At 45.6% G+C, this 19127-nt stretch overlaps 1 protein-coding gene across 4 annotated transcripts in view; it reads right to left on the reverse strand.

Moving 5' to 3' along the window:
- The window catches only part of AKAP17B (A kinase (PRKA) anchor protein 17B), a 127690-nt gene that overhangs the window by 16898 nt on the left and 91665 nt on the right, over nucleotides 1-19127 (reverse strand). For 2 of the 4 annotated variants that reach the window (XM_021080242.1, XM_021080243.1), the window contains exon 3: nucleotides 8206-8309. The gene's annotated coding sequence lies outside the window, so the exon portion shown is untranslated. Of the gene's footprint in view, nucleotides 1-8205; nucleotides 8310-18599; nucleotides 18946-19127 lie in introns of those variants that run through there. The other 2 variants (XM_013986379.2, XM_003135332.4) reach the window with 2 other exon arrangements.

A 19127-nucleotide genomic window follows, 5' to 3' on the forward strand; every position in this document is an offset into this window, starting at 1 on the left:
CAACTTCTGCCAGATCAACTGAAAATTGACCAGTCAGTGCCCGGTGCCTAGTAATGACGACTTCTCAATGTGATGCTTTTTCCTTAACTAAGCCTCAAGCCAACACTAACACAAAAGCGGCAGGGAAGGAAGAGGATTACTGCCAGGAAGACAGTAATACAGTAATACAAGTAAAAGAAATACACATGCACAGTGGGCACATGCACGCGCGTGCACACACACACATACACACAGACCTCTGTATAAAGTCTAGAAGGATGTACATCAAACTATCAAAAATATTTTGTCTAGGAAATGGATTGAGAGTATTCTTATTGTTTCAATTTTTGAATATTTACAATAAACGTGGTATTTTCTATTAAATTTTTAGTTAAAAAGAGGAAACTCACATGATAATAAACCATTAAAATGAAGCCATTCGGGGAGTTTCTGTTGTAGCTCAGTGGGTTAAGGACCCAATGTAGTCTCTGTAAGGATGTGGGTTCAACTCCTGGCCTCCTTCAGTGGGTTAAGGATCCGGCGGTGCCACCAGCTGCGGCACGGCTCGCGGATGCGGCTCAGATCTGGTGTTGCCATGGCTGTGGCACAGATCTCAGCTGCAGTTCTGATTGGACCCCTAGCCCAGGAACTTCCATATGCCGCAGTTGCAGGAGTAAAAAAAAATAAATGAATAAAAATAAATAAAAGGAAGCAGTTCGGGAGTTCGCTGGTTGGCCTAGTGATTAGAGGATGTGGCATTGTCACTGCTGTGGCTCAGGTCACTACTGTAGTGCGGACTCAAACCCTGGCACTGGAACATCTGCGTGCCACAGGCACGGCCAAAAAATAAAAATTAAAAAAAAAAAGGTAGCAGTTTATAGCTGCTGATAGAAAGTCCCCCAGAAAAGAACCAAAGCAGAGCAATACAACAACAACTCTTTCCCCTGTCAAAGACTCCAAAAACACCCCTCTGTCTGCCATCACTGTGAATGTCCAACCCAAGTTTGTCTGAGACCTGCCTGAAGCCTGGGAGATGAGAATAGGACTTTGGGTAATAAAGGAGCACATGGCTACTTCAATACTAGCTACACCATAAGCCGCAAAAGTTATTTTCCAAAACTACTTTATTGGAGCATAATCAATATATGATAAACTATGTTTCATAAAATAATAAACTGCACATGTATCAAAAGTATAAATTTTGATGAGTTTTGACATATATTCACATACTTATGAAACCATCACTGCAATCAAGAGAGTGAAAATGCCCATCACCCCACCAGCTTCTTCGTGCCCCTTTGTAATCTTTCCCCTGCCCCGGCAAACACGGATCTGAGCGCAGAATGTTTAAGTCTTCACTGATTCATTTTAGAGCAAAAGCAGACTGACATTTCTGGAAAATACTCATAGTTACATACAATATTCAACTTGAACAGGTGCTTTCTTCTAAATCAGGATACTTTTCTTTCTTTTCTTTTTTTTTTTTTTTTGCTTTTTAGGGTCACACCCACAGCATATGAAAGTTCCCAGGCTAGGGGTTGAATCAGAGCTGCAGCTGCTGGCCTACACCACAGCCACAGCAATACCAGATCCGAGTCGCATCTGCAATGCCGGATCCTTAACCCACTGAGAGAGGCCAGGGACAGAACCCGCAACCTCATAGCTCCTAGTCGGATTCGTTAACCACTGGGCCATGACAGGAACTCCTAAATCAAGATACTTTCTTGACTCTAAGCTTAAATATGCCAACTCTTGAATCTAGTTAAAGCTATATAGGGCTCTGCCTCGCTCTTGAAAATAGGTTTGAAAAAGTTTGTGCTTTTCTACCCATACAGTCCTTGTTTTTAACCCTGTTTAAACATGTTCAAAAAGTAATCTATTGCTCGACCTTACTAATTATTAGAGAAATGCAAATCAAAACTATAATGAGGTATCACCTCACACCAGTCAGAATGACCATCATCAAAAATTCTACATATAAATGTTGGAGAGGGTGTGGAGAAAAGGGAATGCTTGCACACTGTTGGTGGGAATGTAAATTGGTGCAACCACTATGGAGAACAGTATGGAGGTTCCTTAAAAAACCAAAAATAGCACTACGAGATGATCCAGCAATCCCACTCCTGGGCATATATCTGGACAAAACTTTCACTGAAAAAGATACATGCCCAGTGTTCACAGTAGCACTATATACAATAGCCAAGACATGGAAGCAAACTAAATGTCTAGCAACAGATGAATGGATAAGGAAGTTGTGCATATATACAATGGAATATTACTCAGCCATAAAAAAGAATGAAATAATGTCATTTGCAGCAACATGGATGGACCTAGAGATTATAACACTAAGTGAAGTAAGTCAGAAAGAGAAAGACAAACACCATATGATATCACTTATATGTGGAAACTAAAAAAATGATACAAATGAACTTATTTACAAAATAGAATCTGACTCATGGACATAGGGGAAAAAAGTATGATTACCAAAGGGGAAAGGTAGAGGAGGGATAAGTTAGAAGTTTGGGAATAACATATACATATTACTATATATAAAACATAAACACGGAGTTCCCGTCGTGGCGCAGTGGTTAACGAATCCAACTAGGAACCATGAGGTTGCGGGTTTGATCCCTGGCCTTGCTCAGTGGGTTAAGGACCCGGCATTGCCATGAGCTGTGGTGTAGGTCGCAGACGTGGCTTGGATCCCACGTTGCTGAGGCTATGGTGTAGGCCGGCAGCTACAGCTCTGATTAGACCCCTGGCCTGGGAACCTCCATATGCTGCGGGAGCGGCCCAAAAATGGCAAAAAGACAAAAAATAAATAAATAAATAAACAACAAGTATCTACTGTATAGCACAGGGAAATATATTTAATATCTTATAATAACCTATAATGTAAAAGAATCTGAAAAAGAATATATATATACACACATACATATATATGTATAACTGAATCACTTTGCTATATACCCGAAACTAATGCAAAATGATCAACTATACTTCAATAAAAAAGTAATTTATTTTAAATTAGATATATTATTTAGTAGATACGGTTATGCATTTTATGTGTATTTTTATGTATTAATAAAAATATATCACCCAATTATTAGGGAATGATTTAAAATTGATTCTTTAGAACAACATAATTTGCCCTCTAAATATCCTTTTTTAAAAATTGAGGGGGAGTACCCTTCCTGGCTCAGTGGTTAACAAACCTGACTAGGATCCATGTGGGTTCAATCCCTGGCCTCGCTCAGTGGGATAAGAATCTGGCGTTGCCATAAGCTGTGGTGTAGGTTGCAGGCACAGCTCAGATCTAGCGTTGCTGTGGCTGTGGTGTAGGCCAGCAGCTGCAGCTCCAGTTTGACCCCTAGCCTGGGAACCTCCATATGCTGCAAGTGCAGCCCTAAAAAGACCAAAAAAAAAAAAAATGGAAAAAAAAAAAAGAGTCCTGATGGCAAGGAAAGGCATAGGTATGGCTTCCATAAATTATCAAAAACCTGAATTTTAATCAATATTTTTAACTCGTCCCATGTTCTAGTATGTTCCACCACCATGACCTCCCCAGTGGCCCTACACATACACACATCTTTCTTCTAGCCCTGTGGTTAAAAAAGCAGCACTATCGGAGTTCCCGTCGTGGCGCAGTGGTTAACGAATCCGACTAGGAACCATGAGGTTGCGGGTTCGGTCCCTGGCCTTGCTCAGTGGGTTAACGATCTGGCGTTGCCGTGAGCTGTGGTGTAGGTTGCAGACGCGGCTCAGATCCTGCGTTGCTGTGGCTCTGGTGTAGGCCGGTGGCTACAGCTCCAATTGGACCCCTAGCCTGGGAATCTCCATATGCCGCGGGAGTGGCCCAAGACCAAGAAATAGCAAAAAAAGACCAAAAAAAAAAAAATCACTTGTTCTTTAACACTTTTGCAGAGGCAAATGAGAGCTCCTCCAACCTTAAAAAAAAATTAGAGTTATCCAGGGATGTTGACACAGTGTGCATTCCAGCAGTATCTTGTGTACATAGCTTTTCACCCAACCTGTTCCCAATGCCAGAACATTTCTAGCAGATTCTCAGAGAAACAGAGCTGCTTTCTCTAGGCATGCACCCCCTCACTGTCCTTGCTTCTATACCTAGTAGCAAAGCTGACTAAGCAGCAGTGGAATAAGAGATTAGAGAAAAGGAAACAGTTTTGAGATATTTCCACAGACCTAAAATGGTTGTTTGAACTTGCGGTGAACATTAAATAAATTCTACAAGGGTCTGCATCTGAAGCTCCTCTAATACCTTCTCTCGTTTCAGAAGACACTAGAGAGACGCCTCTGTTATACTTCAGGGGCTTTAGATCAGAAATACGACTCCAAAACGTTAAAAGCACTTGAGGCGTGGGAGTTCCTGTCGTGGCTCAGCAGTAACGAACCCAACTAGTATCCATGAAGATATGGATTCAATCCCTGGCCTTACTCAGTGGGTTAAGGATCCAGTGTTGCCGTGAGCTGTGGTGTAGGTGAGGACGCAGCTCGGATCTGGCGTGGCTGTGGCAGTGGTGTAGGCTAATTCCACAGCTTGGGCTCTTACCTTCCTTGATAATTATATAGCTATCCTCTTTTATGTATTTAATACATATTCAATAGTCTTTTGTGCTTATTTTATATTAGGCCGTATTGGTGCACAAGACATGAGGCTTGATCTCCACGGATTAGAGAGACAAGGAATCTAGTAACGTTAATGCAAGTTATAAGGATTTCCTAGCTGAGGGTGAACACAGGGTATTTGAGACGATGTAGGATTGGACCCCTAGAACCTCCATATGCCAGGGGTGCGGCCCCTGAAAAGACAAAAAAAAAAAAAAAAAAAAGCACTTGAGTTGTGAGCAAAGTATCCCTCATTCATTTTCTCTCCCTTTTTTCTCACTCTTATAAATATTTTCTGTCAGAGTGCTAGCAAGGCCATTTGGATTGAGGCATGTTTCTTTTAAAAACAGTGGGGAAAAAAAATACGACCATCTGTACAACTCGGTATTCTCTTTCAAAACAGTTCTTTCCTACAGGATAGAGGATAACATGAGAACAAGAATGTGTATGTGTGAATGACCGGGTCACTTTACTGTACGGCAGAAATTAACACAACATTGTAAATCAACTATAATAAAAATTTCTTAAAAAAGAAATTGACAGAACACTGTAAATCAACTATATAATAAAAAACATTTTTTAAAAAAACCAAGGTAGTTCTTTGCTCCCTTTCTTTTTTCTTTGGGCTTTTGAAACTTAAAGGCATTTTGAAAGCACTTAAGATGATAGTTACATCAACATATTTATTGTCAGCAGAGCAGCCAAAATGTATTTGGTTCAAATCAACCTGGCCCATTTCCAACTTCCTAACCAGTACAGAATCCCAGTAAATCTTGACCAAACAGAAATATTCCCTGGTTTTTCAGTCAAGAGGTCATTGACAACACGGATGTGTTTTGACACATCATTAACCCAAACAACCATTTTCAACTGAGGCTGACCACATGCTCTGATCTTGAAAATTTTTATTTTTATTTATTTGTTTATTTTTGTCTTTTTGCCTTTTATAGGGCGCTCCCGCTGCACATGAAGGTTCCCAGGCTAGGGGTCTAATCAGAGCTGTAGCCACATGGCCTACGCTGGAGCCACAGCAACGCGGGATCCAAGCCTCGTTTGCGACCTACACCACAGCTCACGGCAGCGCTAGATCCTTAACCCACTGAGCGAGGCCAGGGATTGAACCCGCAACCTCATGGTTCCTAGTCAGATTCGTTAACCACTGTGCCACGACGGGAACTCCCTGAAGAATTTTTAAATTGCATCATTAAAATGAGCAGCATACAGTGTTGCAATAATAGGAACATATCCAATATAGGACCCATCAAATGACTAAATTCTCAAATTAAGATGGTCCTAAAGCGCTCACTGGGGCACTGGAGGCTTTCAGGACAGACAGGAAGTGACTTTTGGAGACCTGCAGCCAGTAGCAATGATAAATTTGTGACCATGAAATACTGGAGTCCTACTGAGAGAGGATCTCTTCTACCTGCACTCAAAGAAAATCTGCTCAGAGGTAGAATTTAGTTTGGGAAATCTTGATTTTGGTTGTTTTTTGTCTTTTGTCTTTTAAGGGCCACACCCATGGCATATGGAGGTTCCCAGGCTAGAGGTCGAATCAGAGCTGCAGCTGAAGAAAACTGGATTCATGTTATTCATCGCTTTGGGCAACTTAATTTCTTGGTTTTGTTTCCCCATTTTATTTTGTTTATTTATTTATTTATGTCTTTGGTCCTTTTTAGGGCCGCACCTGCGGCATATGGAACTTTCCAGGCTAGGGGTCGAATTGGAGCCATAGTCGCTGGCCCACGCTGCAGTCACAGTCACGCCAGATCTGAGCCACATCTGCGACCTACAGCACAGCTCACGGCAACGCCAGATCCTTGACCCACTGTGTGAGACCAGGATTGAACCCGCAACCTCATGGTTCCTCGTCAGATTCGTTTCCGCTGCACCACGACAGGTACTCCCTGTTTCCCCATTTTAAAAGATCATACAAATGTTTCCTTTATGTGATAATGTTGGTGAAAGCAAAGTATTTCTGAGGCTAATAAAAATAAATTAACCCAATTACTCAGCCGTAAAAAAGAGTGAAACATGGCCATTTGCAGTACTGCGTTGGGACCTAGAGAATATTATGCTTAATGAAATAAGACAGAGAAAGACAAATATCACTTATATGTGGAATCTAACAATAATACAAGTGAATCTATATACAAAACAGAAGCAGACTCACAGAAAACAAACTTATGGTTACCAAAGGGGAAAGGGGGGTGGGGGACAAATTAGAGGTATGAGATTAACATATACAAACTACTATACATAAAATAGATAAGCAGCAAGGGTTTCCCGTATAGCACAGAGAATTATGCACAATATTTTGTGATAGCCTATAATGGAAGATAATCTGCAAAAACACTGAATCGGATTTCCCGTCGGGGCTCAGTGGAAACGAATCTGACTAGCATCCATGAGGTTTCAGGTTCAATCCCTGGGCCTCACTCGGTGGGTTAAGGGTCCGGCGTTGCCGTGAGCTGTGGTGTACGTCGCAGACACAGCTCGGATGCGGCGTTGCTGCGGCTCTAGTGTGGGCCGGCAGCCACAGCTCCGACTGGACCCCTAGTCTGGGAACCCCCATACGCCATGGGTGTAGCCCTAAAAACAAATAAATACTGAATCACTATGCTGTACACCTGAAACCAACACAATATTGTAAATTGGCTCTATGTCAATTAAAAAATAAAAAGAAATAAATTTGCCTAAATAAAGGTTCGTGTTCAGCTTTTCTATGCAAATGCACTTACATGACCCTCTCTGTTAGTGAGTACAAGAGTCACTCTAGGGTTGCAAGAGAGGGAGCCCTGTTTTTAAATATGCACAGGGCAGTCGGCAGACCTGTCTGACCCATCGTTTAGTCTTTTGCGCCCCGCCCCCCTTTTAGCGCTGCGAACAGTTTTGTTGCAGAACACCCCTCTCTAGTCACGTGCAGGCAGGAGTACAGCTTTAAACCTTGGATTCCTTTACTACAACGCTGTTATGTAGACTCGTTGCTTTTTCTTCTTCATATTAAAAAAAGAAAGCTATCAGGGATTTGTTTTTTCCTAGGGCTGCTCCCGCGGCATACAGAAGTTTCCAGGCTAGGGGTCTCATCGGAGCTGTAGCCGCCGGCCTACGCCACAGCCATAGCAACGCGGGATCCGAGCCGCGACTGCACCCTACATCACAACTCACGGCAACACCAGATCCTTAACCCACCGGGAGCGAGGCCAGAGATCGAACCCTCAACCTCATGGTTCCTAGTCGGATTCATTAACCACTGTGCCACGATGGGAACTTCCCGCTATCAAGGATTTAAAGGAATGTTGCTGAGTATCTTCTGCACTTTGGCCTCATTCACTGAACAGTCAGAGCATTATTTGTGGGAAATGCTTATCATCAAGCCACCAGTGTTTTCCGTCTTGGTTTTATCTTTACAGCCTGAAAATTACCAGCAAAATTCCTGCCTACAGTCGCCACCTACAGGGGGAAAGCAGCCTTTACATGGGGACGGTGCTTTGCACTCCTAAGCAGTTTCTGAGAGCTGTACTATATCTCAACCTTCTTAAAATCCCAAGGTAAACTTATTTGACTACAAGTCCCACAGAATAGGATATTACTCAATACCTTCTGGTGAGAATGTGATCAAGCGAAGAAACACTGGAGAAGCCACAATTCTTGTGAACTCTTCAGGGTGGACCACGGTGTCATAGCATCCTGACCATGGAACACTGCCAGAGAGAAAGAGGCACAAAGTCAAAAGCCAATTAAGTAGGTTAAAAAAAAAAGCATTGTACATTCACATTTACAATTTTCAGCATGAACTCTGTGAGGTTTGCACAGTGGCACCTGTGAAGTATCCATCATGACCTGGGTTTTTTGTGTGTGTGTATCTTTTTTTTTTTTTTTTTTTTTTTTTTTTTTAGGGCCGCACCAGAGGCATATGGAGGTTTCCAGGCTAGGAGCAGCTGCCGGCCTATACCACAGCCACAGCAACACAGGATCCGAGCCGTGTCTGTGACCTACACCCCAGCTCACGGCAACGCCAGATCCGTAACCCACTGATCGAGGCCAGGGATCAAACCCACATCCTCACGGATGCTAGTCCGGCTCGTTAACCACTGAGCCACAACGGGAACTCCCATGACCTGGGTTTTGCACCTATTTAATAACAATTACAGATATCAGTGTGGCCAACCCATTTCTCACTTTTCATGCCTACATTAAACTTCTGTAGAAATTCTATACAGAAAGAAAGTCTATAGAAACTCTACAGAGTTACTATATATTTAGTTAGTGTTATGCCTTCCAGTTTTTTTTTGAAAGAGCACTACTCTAAAATTGTACTACTAGTATGAGAAAGGGCACCACTAACAGAAATCTTTGTACAGATCTTTAAAAAAAACTATTTCCTCAAAATACAGTCCCATGTCAAAGGATAGGAGTATGTTTATACGGCTCATTACATATTGTCAAGTTGTTCTCCTAAAAGATAAAATCAGTTTATTGTGCCATCAGCAGGATTAATGTGCCTGCTTTCCTTGCAGCCCTATTCACATAGGATCCTTATCATTCTGATTTCTGCTACCTTTGTTAGTATATAAAGGCAACTTACAGTGGCTCTAATTTGCATTTCATTTTTCTGGGGCTGAAGCTCCCGTCAACCCTGACATTGATATTCAACCGCCTAGACAATGTCTCCAAGCTGGATGTTCCATCTGCATCTCAATCTCAATTCCCATCCCCCCACCCCGCCACAAACCTGCCCCTCAACCCAGTGACTCCTATCTCCCTGAATAGTGGCACCCACTAAGGTGCTCAGGCTCAGAACCAGGCGTTCTTCCTCCCCTCCTCTCGGACCCAGTCCTTCAGCAAGTCCTTCTGAGCCCGCCTTTACCAGATGTTCCAAATTTATCTCGTCTTCACAGCTACTCCCTGAGTCCAAGTCGCCATCATCTCCCACCTGGATTATTACACCACCACCACCGCTCTCTCCTCCCATCATTGCCCCCCCACCCCGTAAAGTCCAAGCTACACAATGGTCAAGGTGACTTTTTTTTTTTTTTTTTTTGTCTTTTTAGGTCCACACCCGCAGCATATGGAAGTCCCCAGGCCAAGGCTCTAATCGGAGCTGTAGCTGCAGGCCCACACCACAGCCACATCAGCACCAGATTTGAGCCATATCTGCGACCTACACCACAGCTCACGGCAACGCTGGATCCTTAACCCACTGAGCGAGGCCAGGGATTGAACCTGCAACCTCATGGTTCCTAGTCAGATTCGTTAACCACTGAGCCACGATGGGAACTCCAAGGTGATTTTTTTTTTTTTAAACCTTAACTCTGATGGCACTGCTGCTCCTCTGTTCAAAATCCTCGTGGCTTCCCATCACACTTTGAACCAAATCCAAACTATTTCCCCTCCAATACAACACCTGGCCACCTCTTCCTTCCCATCCTGTGCCCTTCTCCCTACTACCCTTGCCCTCTCCATCCCAGTCACACTGGCCCTGACTATTCTTCGAACACATCGCAGTCCACTCTTCAGAGCCTCTGCCCTTCTCGTGGCCACCTCCTTCCCAGAACACGGCTCAGAGAAGCCTTCCCAGAACACGGTCTTAAATGGCACTCCTCCCACCCCTGTCACTTTGCAGTGTATCAGCCCATCTTATTTTCACTGTCACACCGAAATGCTCAAATTATCATGTGGATCCATCAACCTGCTTTTTTTATCTGCCCCACTCCACCCCTTAGTCTGTCAGTTCCTTGAGGGTAGGTAGGGCTGTGTTTGTCTGGTTCACTATTTTATCTTCAGAGCCTAGAACAGGGCCTGGCACATCATGGGAACTCAACAATGTTTCTGAATTTCTGAATTTCAGAATTTCTGAAACAGAAACTCTGCTCATCAACTACATTTAAAACAGACTCACTTTAGGGATTAATCTCCAAAATTTATAAATACCTCCTGCCGCTCCATACCAAAAAAAACAAACCACCCCATCCAAAAATGGGCAGAAGATCTAAACAGACAGTTCTCCAAAGAAGACATACACATGGCCAAAAAACACAGGAAAAGATGTTCACCATCACTCATTATTAGAGACATGCAAATCGAAACCACTCTGAGGTACCACCTTCCACCGGCCAGAATGGCCGTCATCCAAAAGTCTACAAACAAGAAGTGCTGGAGAGGGGGTAGAGAAAAAGGAACCCTAGTACACTCTTGGTGGGTTTGTAAATTGGTGCAACCACTGTGATTCCTCAGGAAACTAAAAATAGAACCACCATTTGATCCAGAAATCCCACTCCTGGGCATCTATCCAGAGAAAACCAGGACTCTCAAAGACACAAGTACTCCGATGTTCATTGCAGCACTCTTTGCAATAGCCAAGACTTGGAAACAACCTAAATGTCCATCGACAGAGGAGTGGATCCAGAAGATGTGGTACATATACACAATGGAATATTACTCAGCCATTAAAAGGAACGAAATACCAGCATTTTTAGCAACATGGATGGACCTAGAAATAAATTATCATGCTAAGTGAAGTCAGCCATACAATGAGGCACCAACATCAAATGCTATCACTGACATGCGGAATCTGAAAAAAGGACAGACTGAACTTCTTTGCAGAACAGATGCTGACTCACAGACATTGAAAAACTTATGGTCTCCGGAGGAGACAGTTTGGGGGGTTGGGGGATGTGCCTGGGCTGTGGGATGGAAAGCCTGTGAAATCAGATTATGATCATTATGCAACTACAGATGTGATAAATTCATTGAATAAAAAAAATTAAAAAATAAAACAGACTCACTTTGCTGTACAACAGAAACTGAAGAAACATTGTAAATAAACTATATATATATATATATATTTTTTTTTTTTTGTCTTTTTGTCTTTTCTGGGGCTGCACCCACGGCATATAGAGATTCCCAGGCTAGGGGTCTAATCGGAGCTGTAGGTGCCAGCCTACGCCACAGCCACAGCAACACAAGATCCAAGCCGCGTCTGTGACCTACACCACAGCTCATGGCAACGCCGGATCCTTAACCCACTGAGCAAGGCCAGGGTTCAAACCCACAACCTCATGGTTCCTAGTCGGATTCATTAACCACTGAGCCAGGAGGGGAACTCCGTAAATCAACTATATTTAAATTAAAAAAATAGACTCACAGACATAGAAGACACATTTATGGCAGGAGGAAGGATAAATTAGGAGTTTGGGATTAACAGATACACACTACTACATATACTGATTTTTATTTTTTCCATTATAGCTGGTTTACAGTGTTTTGTCAATTTTCTACTATATAGCAAGGTGACCCAGTTACACATATACATGCAGACATTCTTCACGACACTACATATATAAACGACAAGGTCTACTGTATAGCACAGGGAAGTATATTCAATATCTTGTAATAAACCAAATTTAAAAGAATATGAAAAAGAATGTGTGTGTATATATATGTATAACTGAATGTATATATATGTATATATGTGTATAACTGCCTGTGTATATATATATAATTGAATCACTTTGCTGTACACCTGAAACTAATATGACCCTGTAAATCAACTATACTTCAATATTTAAAAAAATGTGTTATTTCCACATTGAAAATACTAATAGTAAATAGCACCTGGAGATGACTAGTGAAATGCTAATACAGACTTGCTGGTCCTTTGAAGGTTCCTAGAGCTTCTACCTTTAATCAGTGAGCACAGAGATCAGCCAAGTGCACCTCCGTTTAAGGCACTTCATGGGCTACAGTGATGACTTACCCTCAGAGAACTGAGCCTAGAAAGAGAACAGAATTAAGACAGTGACCTGCCATCTGAGGAAGAAAACAGTGAATGCCATGAGAAACGCAGGATGCTTTGGGCCACAGAGAAGTGAGACTGGGTTTAACCCTCTTCCACATGAAACGCGTGTTAGAATCCCTGGGAATAGACCTCAGTGGTTTTCAAATGCGCTCTGGCGCTGGACCCTTTAAGAGCGGTGGGTTGCACATAGCTACAGTTGACAGTAGTTGTCACAGTGAGTGGCACACAGCGACAGGCACCACTGTCACTGCTGAGCAGGGGGCCAGAGCTGCTAAATGTCCCAAGTGCCTGAACAGACTTGCACAATGAAGACCGCTCACCCCAAACGCCAGCACGGAAATGGCTCATACCTGTCCTTCTAGAACATACGGAGTTGCCTTCAGTGCCTTCCAGCTTAACCTTTCTAACATGTTAGTTTTTTGGCCTTCATTTCTTTGTTTGGCCGCACCCGTGGCATGTGAAATTTCCCCGGCCAGGGATGGAACCCACACTGCAGTTACAACCTATGGCACAGCTGCGGCAATGCCAGCTCCCTAACCCACTGTGCCACACAGGGATTTCCTAGGTCATCATTTCTGAGTTGGTTTTTCCCCCTGAACTCTTTTCATCATTTGGACTCAGGTCCTATTCACACTAAGCATTCAGCAGAAAGAAAACCTGAATCCAAGCAAGGCGTGCCATACGGTCTTTTGGGGACCCTAGCAGAGCGGGCTTCGAAACCCTAGCCCAGAAGAAAGCTACCACGTACAGATAACGCTCAGTTCCCGGCCAGGAGGCCCTCCCCACGATGGCCACAGCATTCCTGTAGGTTACGATTATTCGCGTTGCAGAGTCAGTTCTACAGCAGGTGCGATAATTCCCTATTTACACAGTAAAACAGGAAGTTAATCCTAAATCAGAATCTTCCTGATTGGGGGCTAGTTTCCCTAGAGCAGGGGTCTGGGGCCCACAGGGTCAGGTTACAGCCCAGGACATGGGGGATGCGACCCCAGCTAAAGCAGTCAGCACCGCACAGCTCTGCCCTCTATTGGCAAAACTCAGACCACACCTTCTGACATTTCAAGAGAAGCTGGAAATCCTGACTTTTATTGAGCGCTTTGGTTTTCAGTGTTGGCCCCTAATTTGATTGCTTTTTAAACTATGGTACAGGCTGAAGCACACCCATCTAGGGCTGAACATGACTCAGGACCCCTGGCTTTCTCCTTCTGCTTGGTTGCACGTACCCAGTGTTCTCCAAAGAGTCAGAAAATTTTAGTTAGATAGTTAGTTATTTTTGTCTTTTTGCCTTTTCTTGGGCCGCTCCCGTGGCATATGGAGGTTCCCAGGCTAGGGGTCTAATCGGAGCTGTAGCCACCAGCCTACACCAGAACCACAGCAATTTGGGATCCAAGCCGTGTCTGTGACCTACACCACAGCTCACGGCAATGCCGTATCTTTAACCCACTGAGCAAGGCCAGGGATCAAACCCGAAACCTCATGGTTCCTAGTCAGATTCGTTAACCACTGAGCCACAACAGGAACTCCAAGATTCAGAAAATTTTAAAACAAGAATTAGATATGCTATATCCGGACAAAACTCTAATTGGAAAAGATACGTGCACCCCTATATTCATCACAGCACTATTTACAATAAATAGCCAGGACATGGAAACAACCTAAATGTCCATCAAAAGAGGAAAGGATAAAGATGTGGTGTACTATGGTATACACACACACACACACACACACACACACACACACACACACGCAATGGCATATTACTTAGCCATAAAAATGAAACAATGCCATTTGCAGCAATATGGATGCAACTAGAGATTCTCATGCTAAATGAAGTCAGAAAGAGAAAGACAAATACCATATGATGTCACTTCTATCTGGAATCTAAAATATGGCACAAAATGAACCTTTCCATAGAAAAGAAACAGACCAAGGGACACAGAGAATAGACCCATGGTTGCCAAGGGGGGTGGGGGAGGGATGGGTTGGAAATTTGGGATTAGCAAAATGCAAACTAGTACATATAGAACAGATAAACAACTTGGGCCTACTGCAGAGCACAGGGAACTATATTCACTATCCTATGATAAAACATAATGGAAAGTAACATGAAAAGGAAATTAATACAACATTGAAAATCAACTATACTTCAATAAAATTTCTTTAAAGTTTAAAAAAATAGTTAAGTATGGGGTTCCCACTGTGGCTAGTTAAGAATATGACTGCAAAAAAAAAACAAAAAACGAAAAAAAGGAGTTCCCGTCATGGCTCAGTGGTTAACAAACCCGACTAGGAACCATGAGGTTGCGGGTTTGATCCCTGACCTGGCTCAGTGGGTTAAGGATCTGGCATTGCCGTGAGCTATGGTATAGGTCGCAGACGTGGCTCGGATCTGGCATTGCTGTGGCTGTGGTGTAGGCCAGCAGCTATAGTTCCGATTCAACCCCTAGCCTGGGAACCTCCATGTGCCTCGGGTGCGGCCCTAAAAAGACAAAAGACATAAAAAATAAAAAAAAAAAAGAAAGAAAGAAAGAATACAACTGCAGTGGCTCAGGTGATTCAGGTCGCCGTGGAGGCATGGGTTTGATCCCTGGCTGGGTGCAGTGGGTTAAGGATCCAGCATTGCCACAGCTGTGCAGAGCTGTGGCTCGGATTCCACCCCTGGCCTGGGAACTTCCATGTGCCATGAGTGCAGGAAAAAAAATTAAATATGCTGACAGCTGGACAAGGGGACAAGCAAGAAAAAGTGAGATGGGGACTGGCTCAAGGACCCAGGTAGGGCACACCAGGAGATGAGTACAGGCTCTGCCATGTTCTTCTTTGTTCAGAGCTTCTTGGAGTTCCCATCGTGGCACAGTGGAAACAAATCTGACTAGCATCCATGAGGATGCAGGCTCGATCCCTGGACCCACTCAGTGGGTTAAGGATCCGGCGTTGCCGTGAGCTGTGGTGTGGGTCACAGACAAGGCTCAGATCCTGCATGGCTGTGGCTGTGGCGAAGGCCAACAGCTGTGGCTCGGATTCGACCCCTGGCCTGGGAACCTCCATGTGCTGTGGGGGCAGCCCTAAAAAGCAAAAACAAACAAACAAACTTCCCGACATCTCCCTAATTCTTACTGCATCAAGTCATGAGTTCCTTTCAAGGCTCTCCAAAACATGACCCCACCCCAGCTCACCAGCCTTATATATATTTCATCATCCCCTGGGTCCATCCCCCAGTCTCCCTTGAGTCCCTTCAAACATGTTGATCCCTTCTTTCCAAATGTCCTCTCTCCCTAGGTGAGTCCCACCCACCCTTCAAAGCCTTACTCACATCCCACCTCATTTATGAAACCTCCTCCGTGACACTGAACAGTACAATGCTTTTGAACTCAAGGGCTGGTGTCAACCAGACGTGGGGTTCAAATCTCAAATCCCACCTCGGCCGCGGACCAGCTGGCTGATTTACATAACCTCTCTGAGCTTCAGAAGATGATAAGAGCACCTAGCTTACAGGATTTTTGAAGGTTTAAGGAAAATGATGCGACTAAAGTATTTAACTCTCATTAGTGCTCAATTAATGTGAGCTCTTAGACAGTGAAAGACAAACATTATATGATATCACTTATACGTGGAATCTATAAAAAAGGGATACAAAATAAGGATGAACTTATTTGCAGAACAGAAACAGACTCAGACTTTGAAAAGGGTTAGGGTTACCGAAGGGGACAGGTGTGTGTGGGGGGTGGACTGGGGGTTTGGGACTGGCATATGCACACGGAGGTATGTGGAATGATTGGCCAATGGGGACCTGCTGTATAGCAGAGAGAACACTACCCTGCATTCTGTGATCATCTATGTGGGCGAAGAATCTGAAAGAGAATGGACACCTTGTGGTACAGCAGAAATTATCGCAACCTTGTAAATCAACTCTACGACCATAAAACTATTTTTTTTTTAATGTGAGCTCTGGAGGTCCCCTCATGACTCAGTGGAAACAAACCCGACTAGTATCCATGAGGATGCAGGTTCCATCCCTGGCCTCACTCAGTGGGTTAAGGATCCGGCGTTGCTATGCGCTGTGGTGGAGGCCGGCAGCTGTAGCTCTGATTCAACCCTTAGCCTGGGAACTTCCATATGCTGCATGTGTGGCCCTAAAAAAAAAAAAAAGAAGAAGAAGCAAAATAAAGAAGTTAATTAATTAAATACAAGAAATAAAAATGTGAGCTCTTATTATTATTACGGCTGGCCTTCTCCTATACGTGGTCGGGCCCTTACACTGTCTCTTCTGAGCAAGGCCCACTGGATTCCACTCCTCGGCTGCTCAGACTGAGCCCCAGGCATTAGTCTACCTCAGCCTCCAGCTTGGTTTAAAGCTTCTTAAAGTTCGAGGCGCATGTGGGCTATAGCACAGATACAGGCCCTAGTGGACCCTAAGTCAGGCAGTTGCACAAATAACACTACCCTGGCTGCAAAACCATTCAGCAGAAGTCCCTCTCTCTAGCAGAGGCAGCAATGCATGCTGGGAAAACAAACATGTAGCCAGTCTCCATGGCAGAGAGCTGCTTCGGCATCTGAGACAAGTCTTCCTCACACACACACACACACACACACACACACACACACACACACACACCCCTGCCACCATCACCTTCACATTCTCCAATCTCTGTACCTCATCTTTCCTTCTCATGCTGAAGTTGACACATGAAACCAGCCAGAGGCCACTCTCTTCACATGAGTGTGTGACGAGGAACCCAGACAAATGAGCCCCACTGCAGGTGTCAAGCCCCACCGCAAGAGCCAAGATGGTCTCTGCTGGTTCTGCCCCACCCCCCATCTTACTCCACCTCCAGTAAGCCCCACCCATCCTCTGGTGCACACGACAGCTGGCATCCCCTGGGTACCGAACAGGCCTATTCCGCTTGCCACTTTTCTCTGTACAGAACAAGAGCCAAAGGAAATATATCTTCATGCTCGTTACTCTATGCTTCGAGTTACTCCATGCTTGGAGTGACTCCCTCCCAAAGAAACAGGGCACAGAAAAATGTGACTACTAAAATGCTACACTTTTCTAAAAGCAAACACACACACACACACACAACACACAAAAACAGAACTGGAGAGATTCCAACTATATTACCCCCAAAGAGTGGTTCTCTCAGCATGAAGACTGAGCCCTATCCATCGCGCTGCACAAGTTCACACTCTCAACAGCACCAAGTTCCAAAGTTAGCTCATTGGCAGGTAGGAGTACAGTGCAAAATGAGCATAACCTTTGAGACCTTATTCTCAACCTAGAAAAGACACAGAGACAATGAAAAAGTCTAAAGAGTAACCAACCACCCCTCGTGCTGGAACCCGGTGTTCCAATAAAACTCCCTCCTCCGAGTTAGCAGCATTTGAAAGTTCTCCGGTGGTGGTTGGCTTTAAATAACATTGCAAAAAGCAGGAGACCAAATGTAAGCAAGATGCAAGTCCCAAGGACCAACACTACCCCGCGGTCCAGGATGGGCGTTTCTCCTACAGCACGGGGCTCTCCAACATGCTTCTTCCCCAGCCCCCCTGCCCTCCAACCCAAGCTCAGGACTCCGTGCCCGTGGGTGAGCCCTGCTGTCTCAGTCACATTGGGAACAGTTTTATTCCACCCGCGCTGGAAGCCTCAAGTGAGGCTCTTGACAAATCCCTGAAGCCAAGGACCAGGTCACAGAGGGGCGGAGGCGGCGGCGCCCTGCTGCTGATTAACTGGATGAGTGCACTGGAGCGGGGAGGAAGGGGGAGGGAAGCAGAGCGCCAGGCCCTTGGCCCGTGGACTGAACAGGAGGGGGCACCTTCGGTTCGCATTAGCGGGATGCCACTACCAACCTACCTCTGGGAAACGCTTCGAGTGACCTCAGCTGGAGCCGTGGCCAGAGCAAGCCCTTGCGTGGGTGCCAGAGCGCCCCCTAGTGCGGCGCCAGGGTCAGGGGAGGTGCGGCAAGGTCTAGGGTGAAGGGAGAGGGCCAGGGGAAGAACCCGGGCACATCTCTGGAAACCCTGACTCTGCGGGGGCTAGGCGAGTCGTCTCGGGTCTCCAGTGAATCCCCTCTCCTATCCCTGCCGGGGGTTCGGCGTGGCCTTGTTTGCTGGCACCCAGCGCCCCTAGGCCAGGGCGGCCAACCGGCCGAGACGCAGCGGGACGTGGTTGCTGCTCTGCAAGCCGAGCCAGGGCATTTACCGGGAGGCTGGGGAGCCGCTGCGTCTCCACGCGGGTTTCCGTTGAGGTAGCCGGACTGCCGCTGCCACCGCCTCTTCAGTCGCCGCAGTCTCAACCGGCAAAGCTCCCAGTCGCTCCCTGCGACTGTGGCCCACGAGGCCAGCTGTTGAACGGCTCGCCTCGAGCGCACGGGGCGCAGAAGCGTCCCCGCCGCATCCAAGTCGGCGACGCAGGCGCGCGTCCGGGTGCCAACGCCCCGTGCGCCCCTCGCCCCGCTGCGGCCCTGGCGAGCCCGCGCAGCCGCCTCCCGGGCCCGAGCTCCCGACTCCCGGCTTCCAGCTGCGGGCTCGCCGGCCGTCCCGCTCCCCTCGGTGGGCTCCCACCAAAGCTAATTGCCTCCCCTCGCGGGCTCCGCCCCCCTCGCTGCCATCCCTCAACTTGCCCGCAGGACCAATGGCAACAATGGACTAGTCCCGCCCCCTTCGAGTCCCCCGGGGCCAATCACCTTCTCCCGAGGACCCGTTCAAGTAACCCCGCCCCTCTCGTGCG

Source organism: Sus scrofa, chromosome X (genome assembly GCF_000003025.6).
Source record: "Sus scrofa isolate TJ Tabasco breed Duroc chromosome X, Sscrofa11.1, whole genome shotgun sequence".
Taxonomy (NCBI): domain Eukaryota; kingdom Metazoa; phylum Chordata; class Mammalia; order Artiodactyla; family Suidae; genus Sus; species Sus scrofa.